The 13579-nt window shown below is 41.8% G+C and overlaps 1 protein-coding gene and 1 long non-coding RNA gene across 7 annotated transcripts in view; both read left to right on the top strand.

The window, feature by feature from the left end:
• The window catches only part of C6H1orf21 (chromosome 6 C1orf21 homolog), a 213772-nt gene that overhangs the window by 145436 nt on the left and 54757 nt on the right, over positions 1-13579 (top strand). The gene's annotated exons all lie outside the window — the stretch shown is intronic.
• On the top strand, positions 5895-11257 carry LOC145722297 (uncharacterized). The gene is made up of 2 exons (XR_014146452.1): positions 5895-7052; positions 7134-11257. It is a non-coding gene; the product is annotated as an uncharacterized LOC145722297 (long non-coding RNA).

Here is a 13579-nt window from a genome sequence, read left to right as displayed (position 1 = left end):
AGCTAGTGCTCAAATTATTAGCTTAATTTAGTTGTGTCTCTTCATGGTAGTTAGCAGCAGGATTTTCAGTAAGCCAATCCCTAAACTCTTATCTTAACATAATTGTTAGGCTATAAGATACACCAAGGTTTTGTTTTTGTTTTTTACGGCACACCAAGGTTTTAAAAGAAATTGACAGACTTGTAGTATGTCCTTGAGTCTGACAGTCTTCAGTATCTTGGGTTATAGAAACTTGTAATCTAGATTTGGAAAAGGTTTTTATTATGCTATAAAAAGTTTTTATTATGCTATAGTTCTGATGTCCTGAAATTTGGAGCAGAAACAGTGACTTTCTGATCTGTAACCTGTGAATGGTATTACCACAAACAATGTAAATGCTATCACACCAATTTTTTCTCGAAATGCTTATCATTTTTTAAGCATTTAAAAGAAGTGTCGAAGTATACTTGTAAATGTAAAAACAACTTTTAAGAGTCATTTTATTTAATTAAAAGTCAGTTCCAAAGCAAGTGAATAATAGCTAACGTTTATTGCATGCTATTTACCAAGTATTCTAAATGATCTACATAAATTATCTCACTCAGTCTTCATAGCAGTCCTCTTGTGCATGAGAAAATCGAAGCACAGAGAAAACTAGGAAATCTCCTGAAGCCCAGCCTAGTGGGAAGTGAAGGAATTGAGATTTGAACCCATGTTGTGTGGCCCCCTGAGCCTCCATCTATATCCACAGTGGCATCCTGCCTCCCCGAGGGGGTGGTGTGGGAGAATCCTGGGAAGGACCTATGTCCCTTGCTGATTTTGCCCAAGTGCATATGTAGAAGAGCAGGGAGATCACGCTTCTTGCTCATTGTTTGACACCAACCAGTGTGTGATTCCCCTCATCCTGAAATACTAGGGGCTTTTTTGTTTGTTGTTTTGGGTTTTTTTGTTTTTTTACTTATTTTAAGTAAACATCCTAAAAAGATTAACTTGGAGCATCATCCTAAGTGAATATGCTTCCTATCATCATTAGAAGAAACAGCCTCGATCTGTTTGATCTCCTGTGTGTCTGGTCTGCTCTTCCCCATCCCAGAAGACAGAATCGTAACTTCGCTTTTTTAGGTCTGAGACCAGGACTCTTTACAGGTGACCTGTCTGGATGTCTTCCGGTGACAGGATAAGGATAGAAATCTTGTGTTCAGGTCCTAGCAGAAATGATGGGGAGTGAATATCAGATCCTTAAATGTTTACTGAGAGATCACATCATGGTCCCCTGATGATGTTGAGGGCCCACAGAGCCAAAATTGTTCATAATGTTGTTCAGTTAAAACTTGAAAAGCAGTGTCTGGCTTTCTTCTTTTGCATAAGCAGAGCAGATCTGGCTGTCCAGATGGGAAGTTCATGATCTTGGTTGGCTTTTGGGAAAGGTGTGCCAAGGTGTGCGTCTTCACTTACTAAGCTGGAAACCAGAGGGTATCACAGGCTGATGTGCAGAGCTGCTCATTCGGAACCGCCTGAACTTGAATGGGAAGGTGACAGCATTCTGTGTGACTTCTGGCAGCTTTGGCATGTCAGCTTGGCCAGCTCTCTTTTTACAATTTCTTAAGTGTAGAAATTCCTGAATTTGCTGAAGCTGAATGTTCTGGGAGCAGAGGGATGAGAGTGATTAATTGCCTGAACTGTGCTCCTGTTTTTGCTTTCAGGCAAATTCCTCCTCCAAACAGGGTGCATGCAGTCTTTAGCTTGTCAGCAGGTTGTTGTCACAACACGTTGGGAGGCTCGTCATCTTAGGCACTTGCAGCTAGATAACTGATCTCACCTGCAGATCTCACCATGTGGGGATACTGAGATATAAGACAGGCAATTCATGTGATACACCAACAGTAAACACTGTGCCAGGCGTGGTTCTAAGCCTTTTACGTGCATTAACTCATTTAATACTAATAAAAACCTATGGAGATGCTTTTTTTTTTTTTTAAAGATTTTATTTATTTATTTATTGGAGAGCGAGTGAGAGAAAAACAGCATGAGAGAGGAGAGGGTCAGAGGGAGAGGCAGGCTCCCCGCTGAGCTGGGAGCCCAATGTGGGACTCGATCCCAGGACCCTGGGATCATGACCTGAGCCGAAGGCAGTCGCTTAACCAACTGAGCCACCCAGGCGCCCGGAGATGCTTTTAATATTCTTACTTCACAGATGAAGAAATGTTAAGCACTTAGGGTCATGCAACCAGTCGAGAGCTGGATTCAAACCCAGGCAGTCTAGCTCCAGTAGCTGGAATGACCCAATCACCCAAAAGTAGTATTCTCTTGAAAATGGTAAATCATAGGATCAATGATGATTCAAAGAAAGGAAATACATATTTTAGCAAAATACTAGTTTTTATTGTAGGAAGGTTATAGATGAATACCTGACAAGCAGGTCAGAATTCTGAGCTGCTACTGGATGAGACACTTCTACGTGGGAGAATCCTTTATCACCTCTGCATGGAGAGTTAGTAGAGGTTGTGGGTACCGTAACAGACAGTGCTTATACAAAGGTAGATGATTAGAAAATCTCTTCAGGGTGCATGCCATGTGTGGAGCATGTAGCAATGACAAGGTAGGGGTGATCATCTTTGTGTTTGCCCGAGGATCCAGCAGACCTTTAGTGAGCAAGAGTCAAGTTGACGGTAAATGGGCCCAGAGCTCCTGCCAGAGCTCAGAGACTGCCTGCCTCCCATGGCCACAGCATCCTGGGGAGGAAAGAGAGAGATGCAGTTCCATGGCTTTATCCAAAGCTCTCTTCAACCATGAATGGGCAGAAGTGCTTTCGAGGATGACAGACACTGTGTAGGATGACTAAAATGTCCTCTCACCCAAACCTCAGAGAGCCGCAAGCATGGCCTCCATCCTACTGTGGGAGCCAGTAAGAGGGCCAGGGGTCACTGAAAGTGCAGTCTCACATTGCTCAGTGACCCAGCTGCACCAGTACTAGGGAGGGTGCCCTCCCTCACTCCGGAAGAACATACATGCACGCTGGTGCCTGGGGAGGTCTGGCTAGAGCCTGTCACAAGCCCAGGACAATGGCAGGAACAGTTAGACCAACCCAGGTCAGGGCCAGATAGAGCAGAAGCTGCCCATTAGAGGTATCTCTGGAGCAGGGCAGAGCGGCAAGAAAAGTTTAGTGCCCTGTTGTCCACCCTGGGTTTCTCTGCCAGGAAAACGGGAGGGGAGACACGGGGGTCCCAGTGCGTCCCCTGAGAGGAGACCCTGTTTTTTTTTACCCACATCCTTCTTTTTTACTGCCTTCGGCCAGTGTAGCCTGGGGGAGCAACAATGATAATTATATTGTCATTTACTTGTCATGTACTAAGTGAGAAGTCAACTATAGTTGACCCTCGAACAACATGGGTTTGAACTGTGAACTTCGATGCAGATTTTGGGGGGATAACTATACTACAGTACTATAAATGTATTTCCTCTTATGATTTTATTAATAACATTTTCTCTAGCTTACTTTATTGTAAGAATACAGTATATAATACATACATCATACAAAATATGTATTAATCAACTATTTAGGTAATGGGCAAGGCTTCCGGGCAATAATAGGCTATTAGTAGTTAAGTTTTGGAGGAGTCAGAAGTTCTATGTGGATTTTTCAACTGCATGGGGGGTCAGTGCCCCTAACCAACTCATTGTTCAAGGGTCCACTGTTACTAGTTTAATAACCATACAGAGCCTTCTACCATGCTCATTTATGTGCTTCAAGTGATCATTTGATATCATCTGCAACCAGTTTGTCTTGGTTTTCAACCCTAGATACTTGGATATTTAGGAATGCTTTCTAGAATTTCCCTGGTGCACTATGTCCACTGTATTGTTAAAAGTAGATTGGTTGTTCTAAAAATATTTTTTATGATTTCTGGCAGGGGAAACTGATATATTTTATAATTTAGTGAAATGTTATCAAAAGGATAAGGTTTATTTTTTTAAAGATTTTATTTATTTGTCAGAGAGAGAGAAAGAGAGAGAGGAAGTGTGAGCACAGGCAGAGGTAATGGCAGGCAGAGGGAGAAGCAGGCTCCCTGCTGAGCAAGGATCCCAATGTGGGACTTGATCCCAGGACCCTGGGATCATGACCTGAGCCGAAGGCAGATGCTTAACAGACTGAGCCACCCAGGCCTCCCTAAGGTTTATTTTTTTTAAATAACCAAATGCTTTTGTTTTCACTATCATGAAGCTGGGGTGTGGCAGCGGGAGACCTGTGATGACTGCAGGTGCTTTTCTCTAGTGAAGAGCAGGATTTCTGCTTTTCTCCAATATCACTGAATTCCAATCCCCTCGATAATTTTTTATAAAAGATAAAGGATATTTTTCCAAAACCATTTATTCTCACTAGCAACTGAAGCCGTATAAGATTCAGTTGAGTTTATATTTGATTTGAGACTATCGTGATGTTTCATTTAAGTAGTTTTGAAAAATACAGACATTTAGTTCCCATTTGATTCCACTCACTCACTCAGTTTTTGTTTTTAAACTTCTGGTTCAGAACCACTAAAGAAAATTAATATTTAGATTTAGATCACTTCTAATTTAGGGCTCCGAGCTTGAGATTCAGGGTCATGCCTCTTGTTACAATTACTTAATGTTCTGTGCATTTTCGAGAAAGTAATTAGAACTAGATGCTTACTTCCACTCCCAGACTCAACTCCAGTGGTTATTACTTTTATAAAATTAATAATTTGATATAAATTTTAAATAATTAGATAGTGGCTTGAAGGTTGAGGCACGGCGGCCCACAGTATCTCATTTGTAATTAATCATTTGGAACCCTACAGTGCACCTTGTCTCTTGCATTTCTGATGATGCAGGGTATATGTTCAAAAGAACTTTTGAAATTAAAAAATACAAATCAAAGCAAACAGACACCATTTTTCACTTAATAGTTTAGCACAATGGCTAAAGTTTGATAGTTTCTGGTGCTGGTGAGGCTTTAGGGAAACCGACATTCTTATGCTTTATTGGTGTGGTTATAAATTGCTGCCACCTCTTTGGTAGACAATTTGGCAGGATCTTTTAAAATTATTAATGCATATACCTTTGGTCTAGTAGGCCACTTGCTAGGACTTTACTGTGTGTGATGAATGAGTCATCTGTTACCATGTAACACATTACCACAGAACGTAGCCAGTTTAAAATGACAGATATTCATCATCTCATGGTTTCTGAGTTCAGGAATGGGGGACAGGTTAGCTGGGTGGGTCTGGCTCATGCTCTCCCATGAGGTTCCTATCAAACTGGAGACAGGGCGGCAGTCATCTCAAGGCTCAGTGGGAGTGGGGAGTTCTTTTCTGAGCTCACTGTTACGGTTGTTGGGAGGCCGCACTCCCTCACCACATGGGCCTCCCCTCAGGGTGCCTGAGTGTCTTCATAACATGGCTATTGGCTTCCCCCAGAGCGTATGAACCAAGAGGGACCCAGCAAGCAAGCTAGGGAACACACAAGAGAGAAGCCACCATCTTTTATAAACCAATCTTAGACCATCATTTCTGTCATAGATTCTGGGCCACAGAGAACAACTGGGTACCATATGACAGCCAGGAGGCAGAAATTCTTGGGGGTCCTCTTGAAGGCTGCCAACCACGTGTGGCCACTTTAAAATGAACAAAAACCCAAGCTGTATTACCAGCCTGAATGGCCATCTCTGTGTTAAATAAATCACGATGCATCCTACAGTGGAATATGTGCCAGGTGTTAAAACAGAATAAAATCTTGGGTTGCCTGGTTCGCTCAGTCAATTGAGCATCCCGCTCTTGATTTCAGCTTCACGATCTCAGGGTCGTGAGATCGAGCCCCCTGTTGGGCTCTGTGCTCAGCGGGATTCTGCTTAAGATTCTCTCTCTCTCTAAGAAAAAAAAAAAAAGTAGAATGAGAGCTATATGTGCAGATATGAAAATATCCCTAAAATATACTATGAAATAAAAAATTAAGGTAGAGAAAGTAGTATACAACGATATATAGATTTTTTTAATAGTATACGTGTAATCTGGTATAGCATACATGTTTTTGCTAGAATGAAAAACTATTACCAGTGATTATCTTTCATCTTTTTCCCTCCCTCCATTTCCCTAATGAGTAATTTTTTTAAATTTAGAATTGGGGCACTGATGTCTGCTTGAACAGTCCTCGTGCCCTGCCCCCTCAGCACCAAGGTCCTGCACCACACAGATCTCTCTTTTCCAAGTCCCTGAGGACTGCAGGAGTTTCTGAGCCATAACTGTTCCTACACTGGACTCTGCTTTTCATTTGCAGCCCATGGCCCTGCTGTGCAGTGTATTGACGGAGTGGTACGTAGAGGCTTTCTGCCTCCACATCTTCAGCCACTGGGCAAGAATTTTTGTTTCAATAAATTTTGCAAGTTCCAAGATGCCTGGTCTACCTGGAATCTCATGAGTCATTAGATTTTTGTCTCACTTAGGGTTCCTCCCAGCTTGCCGTCCTGTCTAAAACTCCCTTGATTCCCAAGCAAGCTCTCGGGGTACTGCTGGCCTGACTCTGCTTTCTTCCAGAAGCAGCATGTTTGTTTCTAGCCCTGGGGTGAAATGCTTCAGTGAAAATTCTGCTTTATGAAGTCTGTCTTTTGGTCTGCCAGCTTCCACGTCTCATTATCTGTTGAATCCTCATTTATTCAGTAAGAGTAAATATGTTTGCTAGATACCTCTCTTGTGTCCCCGAGTCTGGGTATTTCTTCCATTACAGCATCTCTGTGGCTCTCCTTTTTATTAATTCATTCCACAAATATGCATCGAGCACCTACTCCATGCCAGACACTGTATTAGAGACTGGAAGTAGAATCAGGAGCAAAAGCCCACGGTCCCTACCCTAAGTGGATCTTACTGTCTAGTGGGAGAACTGCCACTAACCAATTGAGCGTAGGAAGCAATGACTGCAGACTCTGATCAGGGCCATGAATGAGGAGTCTACCTGCAGATGTAAAGCAAGAAGACTTGCAGGGCCAGTGACAGTGCCTTTGTGCAGATTAGAAAAAGCCATCCCCCCTAAGTGGACAAATTAAAAGGTAGCCCCTCCAGGTAGATGCACACAGTGGGCACATGGTTTGGCAAGTGGATGGAGGCTTTTTCTAGTTCACACAAAGGAATCTCTTTCTCCAGGCAGATGCAGCCCAGTCCCAGGGCACATGACTTGGCCAGCAGAGCAGCCTTCCTCCCTACCCGCCCCCCTTGATTAGGAGCCCTTATTTAGAGCACCTCCTGCCCAACCAAATCCACAGGCTCTGGGAGCCTGTCTGACCTGGAGGATCTAGGCAGGCCTGAGATAAGACCGGAAGAATAAGTAGGTATTAACTAAACAATGGAGGAAGGATGGTGGGGAAGACCATCAAGAGTCTTCCAGGCAGAGAAAACTGTTTAAGAGTCCCCAAAATAGGACAGAGCCTAGGATGTTCCAGGAACTGAGACTAGAGAAGGAGAGGGAGGGCAAAGGTGGGCTGAGATGAAACCAGAGTGGCTGAAAACCTCCAGACCAAACAGGGCAGGCTCTTCTTGTACAAGTCAGTAGGCCCAGATGGAGGATAGCCTTGAAGGCCAAGCTAAGGAATTTGAATTGGAGTATCATTCTTTTTTTTTTTTTTTTTTAGTACCATTCAAATTTTCATTTATATAGGGACTGAATTATTCTGCCTCCTTTTTGTCAAGTGTAATCAGTCTTTGTTCATTTACATTTCTAATTATGATCCTACTTTCTTGCCAATTAAGGATACATATAAACTTATGTCTTTCTCTCTTAGAAAAACTGCAAATGGCATGCATGCTCAAAACAAGTTCTTGGGCTTGCTGTAAGGAAAACAGTTTCTGAGAACCACAGGGAGGAAATCTAGAAAATCATAAAGAAGCTCTGTTCTTTTCCCCATGACTGGCACACATGTACACACATACAAATGCACACAGCGGAATGTTCTTTCCCACATACAAAGTCAAGGAAATAAAGCCAAATGTGTTTGTCTATTTTCTTTTGGCAGCATTTCAGGTATTTAAAATTTTAACTCACATCTTCAATTAATTTAAAAACTTGAATAGGTTAAATGAACATACCTTATCATTTATGAGAAGAACAATCAAAATGAATATGCTGTTCTCTAGGAAGATGATGTGGGTGAATATCAGACAAGAATTTCTCAGAAAGGAGTGTTTGACATTCATAACAATCTGAAATGTTGACCTAAGGCATCAGAGTGTGCAGCTGCAAGGTGGGTGAGTCACGTGACTGGAAACAGACACCTGTTTCTGCTGCCTCATCCTGGTGGTCCCTGCCCCTCCGGACCACGGCTGGAGGTTGCTACTGCTTTGGGAAGGCCGTTATTCTCTGCTGGGCCTCACCTCCTTGCTCCTCGCTTCACCCCTCCTTCAGGCAACCTAACAGGGTCTGTTTCCCAAAGACCAGCCATCACCTCCTGGTGGTACCTCCATTGCATGCTCTGAAGGACAGAGGGTCAGCAGGTGCCCGGCACTGGTCAGGCAGGTTAAAAAGGTGCCTTTCAGAAGTGTGGTAATTCATCTCCCACCTCTGACGCACACTCAGACATGCAGACGTGCACACACAGACCCACTCTAGGTGGGGAGGGTGGGCGCGTTAAATTGTCCCTGAGAGAGCAAGTGAACCGTCACTGTAGAGTGCCCGACCCTGGAACTGACCCGTCTTTATTTGTTTGACTCACGCTCATCACCAGTTCATTATGGCAGTTTGTGCAGCATGTACATGCAATCTGCATCCAGTACTTAGGCAGTTCCTAACTAAGGCTGTGGACAGAATTCTGGGAGCCCGTGAACTTGAATGAGAAAAAAAAAATTAGATCTTTATTTTCACTAAAATTTAGACTTCTGGTTAGTGTCAGTGTTTAGGGTGCCTTCCTTTGGAGAAGGAGCTAAGGCACGTAGGAAACAACACGCTAATTACAAACACAGGCAACTAGAGTCAGATACTTACCCGACTGAGCCACCCAGGGCCCCCATCCCTTCTCTTTTTAATGAAAAATTTATCAGTAAAGTCTCCAAATGACTAATTTTCCTACTTATCTTCATGTATTACATGTATTTCATGTAATTTTAAATAAACATAAAAGTCACTGAAAAGACCTAATCATATATAGAAAATGCCTTCAGAACTATAGTGAAAGACAAAATATAGTAGTTGATTAGAGATGTTCATGGATATTTTCCCTTGAAGTACCAATAACTATTATATGTTGTTGTAAAAAACAAATAGAAATAAATGCCTAAAAATTAGAAAGATCTCAATATCAAGGAAAGCATATCGTACTAGACCAGATTGTAATGTTAATGTCTATTTAAAAACAAACAAACAAAAAGCTTTTGGAAGGGAAGTAAATTAATTTGTTTTAATTTTGTGAACTACCCAGTTTTCTTCACCCAATTTAAAAAAAGGCAAATTCTAATGCTGCCCACAGCATATTTGCAAAATTTCTTGTAGCTGCCTTATTGATTTAATCTGGCAGGACTGCTGAGCCAGTAACTAGATCTGGCCTTCCAGAAGTAAGTTCTCTTCTGGTTTTATAAAGACAGACTTACTAGACTTGGTTAAACTGTAACTGACTTTCAAAAGCTTGAGATAGCCAGTTAGTGACGTTATGAAAGAAAAAGATGGGGCGACCTGGGTGGCTCAGTCGGTTGAGCATCCAGCTCTTGATTACAGCTCAGGTCATGACCTCAGGGTGGTGAGATCGAGCCCTGTGATGGGGTCTGTGCTGGGTGTGGAGCCTGCTTAAGATTTCTCCCCCTCTCCCTTTGCTGCCCCTCCCCACACTCTCCCTCTCTCTTTTTCCAGCTTTATTAAGGTATAACTTTATTAAGGTATAATTGACAAAATTTGTATATATTTAGGGTGTACAGTGTGATTTAATACATTGTGAAATAATTTCCAGAATCAAGTTAATTAACACATCCTTTACCTCACACAGATACCTTTTTCTTTTGTAGTGAGAACACTTAAGATCTACTCCCTTAGCAAATTTCAAGTGTACAATACACTGTTATTAACCATAGTCCACATACTATACATTTAGATCCCTAGAATGTATTTATCTTATAACTGAGAATTTGACCCCTTTGACAAACATCTCCTCATTTCCCCTACTCCAAAGCCCCCCAAAAGATATCTTCTGATAACAAAATAGTATTGGACAGGGTAGCTGTGAAAATTTTTAAAAAGTGATGAAAAGGAACATGCTATTTCAAATATTAAAATATATAATAAAGCTACAGTAATTAAAACAGTGCATTGAAATACACACAAAGACACACAGACACCAATTTATAATCATTGAAATACAAAAAACCTGTGGGGGAGGAAATAGATTATTCAGCAAACCACATACCAGAATAAACTCGGGAACTAGAGAACCATGTGGGTTTTTTTAGATGATTCTTTTAAAATCTAGGAGAAAGATATAGGTGAATACTTAACCAATAGTGGGAGGGGGAAGGATTTTGAAATACAAAAGCAGTGGAAGAAACCACAAGGGAAAGAATTCTTTTTATTTCATCATGTTTTAGTAAAGATTATGAGTTTGAGGAACTAAACTAACTCAAAATACCACACATAAATGGAAGGTTGACCAGAGAAAGATCTCAGATTAACACCAGGGCAGGGACTGGGCTGGGCCTTCCTGGGGTGAGGCAGAGAAGCCACCCTGGATTCTGGAAGGACCAGGAATCTGAGCTCAATTAAACAGCCTGTGTCTACTGCTTTCTGGGCAGGAACAAATTCTCTGAAAAAAGGGATATGAATTGGACAGAAAGGGTCTCTCGGCAGGGCAGAGATGAATCCTGTCTAATATATTCAAATTTGAAATTCCTTAGGTCAAAAAGTAAAGTAAACATTTAAAAAGGTAAATACCATGGACTAAAAAAATATTTGCAACAAATATTACCAAAAAAAAGATTTAATATCTTTAACATAGAAAGTGTTTTTAGGGCACCTGGTGGCTCAGATGGGTAAGCATCTGCCTTAGGCTCAGTTCACAATCCCGGGGTCCTGGGATCAAGTTCTGTATCAGGCTCCCTGCTCGGCAGGGAGCCTGTTTCTCCCTCTGCCTCTGCCTCTCTCTCTCTCTGCCTCTCATGAATAAAAAAATTTTTTTAAAAATCTTTAAAAAAAAAAAAGTGTTTTTATCAGACAATAAGGATATTTCTAACAATCCAGTTATTTTTAAATGGACAAAGGACATAAATATGTGGTCTGCAAAAAAAAAGAAAGAAAACAGTATACACAGAAGGGGCAGAAGTGATATTGACCTTATTATTGGCCAAAAAAAAAAAAAAAAGGCAGATTTAAGAAAACAGTAACACAAATTTTTTTGTCTAGGAAATTGACAGTTTTTGTGCCATTTTGTGCTTGTATGTGTTTTTAAAATCATGCTGCCAGTTCAAGCAAAGGTCAAGTGGGTGTTTTCCGCTGGGGGTGTAAATTGTTAACAACCTTTCTGGATGACAATTTTTTGAGCCATGAAGACGCTCATGGTTCAAGTTGATCAAATTATTATTCTAAGAAGGGAAGGAAGCCAAAGATATGTATAAAGATAGTTATCACAACATTATTTGTAATGGTGGAAATCTGGAAATAACCTAAATTCCTAATATTTCCCTTAGGGTTACTTAATGGTTAATGGTTCTATAATGAAATATTAAAAGCCATTAAAAACCATTTGTTCAAAGACTGTTTATTTACATAATTCCAATTTTGCAGATAAACAGCAGAGAGAGTGGGGCACCTGGGTGGCTCAGTCGGTTGAGCATCTGCCTTCGGTTCAAGTCATGATCCCAGGGTCCTGGGATCGAGTCCCACATTGTGCTCCCTGTTCAGTGGGGAGTCTGCTCCCTCTGCCCTTCATCTTGCTTGTGCTCTCTCTCGCTCTCTCTCTTAAATAAATAAAATCTTAAAAACAAAAAAACAGCAGAGTGAAGAAAAGAGAGAGAAACAAAGAGATGTAAAACGAACATAGGAAATATTCCAAGTTGTTAGTGGCACCCGGGAGGGTAACAAGTGATTTATTTTCTGGAAGGAAACTATTACTTTGGTTATCAGAAAGAAAACAACAGTGATGTATTTGGCATTTACATGAAAGTAAAATGGACATTTTTATCATTTGGCCTAGAGAAGGGACATATCTGCTCAGGAGAGAAGTAGCTTCCATATAATCCTCATATGAGCTTTCAAAGAATTAAATTAGAGAGTCCATTTCTAAAGGTCTTGGTCCATGCCTGGTACTCATAATAGTTGCTCAGTGAATGTCAACAGCACGTGCAAATCCCGAATCTCTGTTTGGGACAGAGGGTCCCAAAGCCTCTGAACAGATCTCCTGGATTTCTTTTTTCTTTTCTTTTTTTAATTAAGATTTATTTACTTATTTGAGAGAGAGAGCACGTGTCTCATTCTGGGGAAGGGGTAAGGGGAGGGGGGAGAGAGAATCCTAAGCAGACTCCCCACTGAGCGTGGAGCCCGACACAGGGCTCCATCTCATGACCTTGAGATCATGACCTGAGCTGAAATCAGGAGTCCAACGAGTAAGCAGCTGAGCCACCCAGGCGCCCCTCTCCTTGATTTCTTAATGCAATCTGGGTACAGCTTTTCACAGACACCAGGATGAGGAAAGACATATTTTATTGTTTTAGGTTAAGAAAAAACATTTAGGGGTGCCTGGGTGGCTCAGTCAGTTAAGTGGCTGCCTTCAGCTCAGGTCATGATCCCAGGGTCCTGGGATCAAGCCCCACCTCGGGCTCCCTGCTCAGCGGAGAACCTGCTTCTCCGTCTCCCTCTGCCTGCCACTCTGTCTACTTGTGCTCTCTCTCTATCTCTGTCAAATACATAAATAAAATCTTAAAAAAAAAAACAAAAAACAACATTTAGTTGTAAACTCTATTAATGAATCTAAGAGCAACAAACTGATTCCATTTTTTTCTTGAGAATGCCTACTAGGTTTCCATGAATAATCCTAGGCTCAGAAGTTATTTTACAGGCTGTCTTTAAATAATTTTCATTAAACAAATAGTTTAGAATTCACATAAATTACATCCTAGTATTTATTCTTAAATTTAAAAAAGTCAATACCTGTTTACTGTTTACCCAAATGATGATGAATGAATTTCTCTGCTTCTATGTGCTATGTGGGAGGAGAACCTCTGCCCCCCCCCACACACACCCCTCATATTGAGGCTCCTGAGCTATTTGGGGGATTTCCAAAGATATCTGGCAGGTGACTTTGAACACAGTCCAGCACTACCAATGGCCACTACCAGTCCCTCTACCCTTCACCCACCCCGCTCTGGCTTCCTGTGGGATCTGCTGCCGGACCCTTACACCCTTATACCCTCTCCGTGGGTGCCAGGCAGAGGCCCCTCTGAGCCACTGCTGATGTCTGCACGGGCACGGTCCCTCGGGGTCCAAGCTGAGGGCACTGATGTCCGCGGCCAGATGCTGCTTCTTTCACTGTGGGAGACTCCTAACCAAAGTCCACTCACTGTTCTGTGGAACTATGCCTTGAGTCTTCTCTGCTGAGGTGGTAATGAGCACATACACACACGTA

Source organism: Leptonychotes weddellii, chromosome 6, assembly GCF_054177405.1.
Source record: "Leptonychotes weddellii isolate Sample4059 chromosome 6, ASM5417740v2, whole genome shotgun sequence".
Lineage (NCBI taxonomy): Eukaryota > Metazoa > Chordata > Mammalia > Carnivora > Phocidae > Leptonychotes > Leptonychotes weddellii.
The sequence above is the reverse complement of the archived record's forward strand: the minus strand, read 5'-3'. Positions and strand labels throughout refer to the sequence as shown.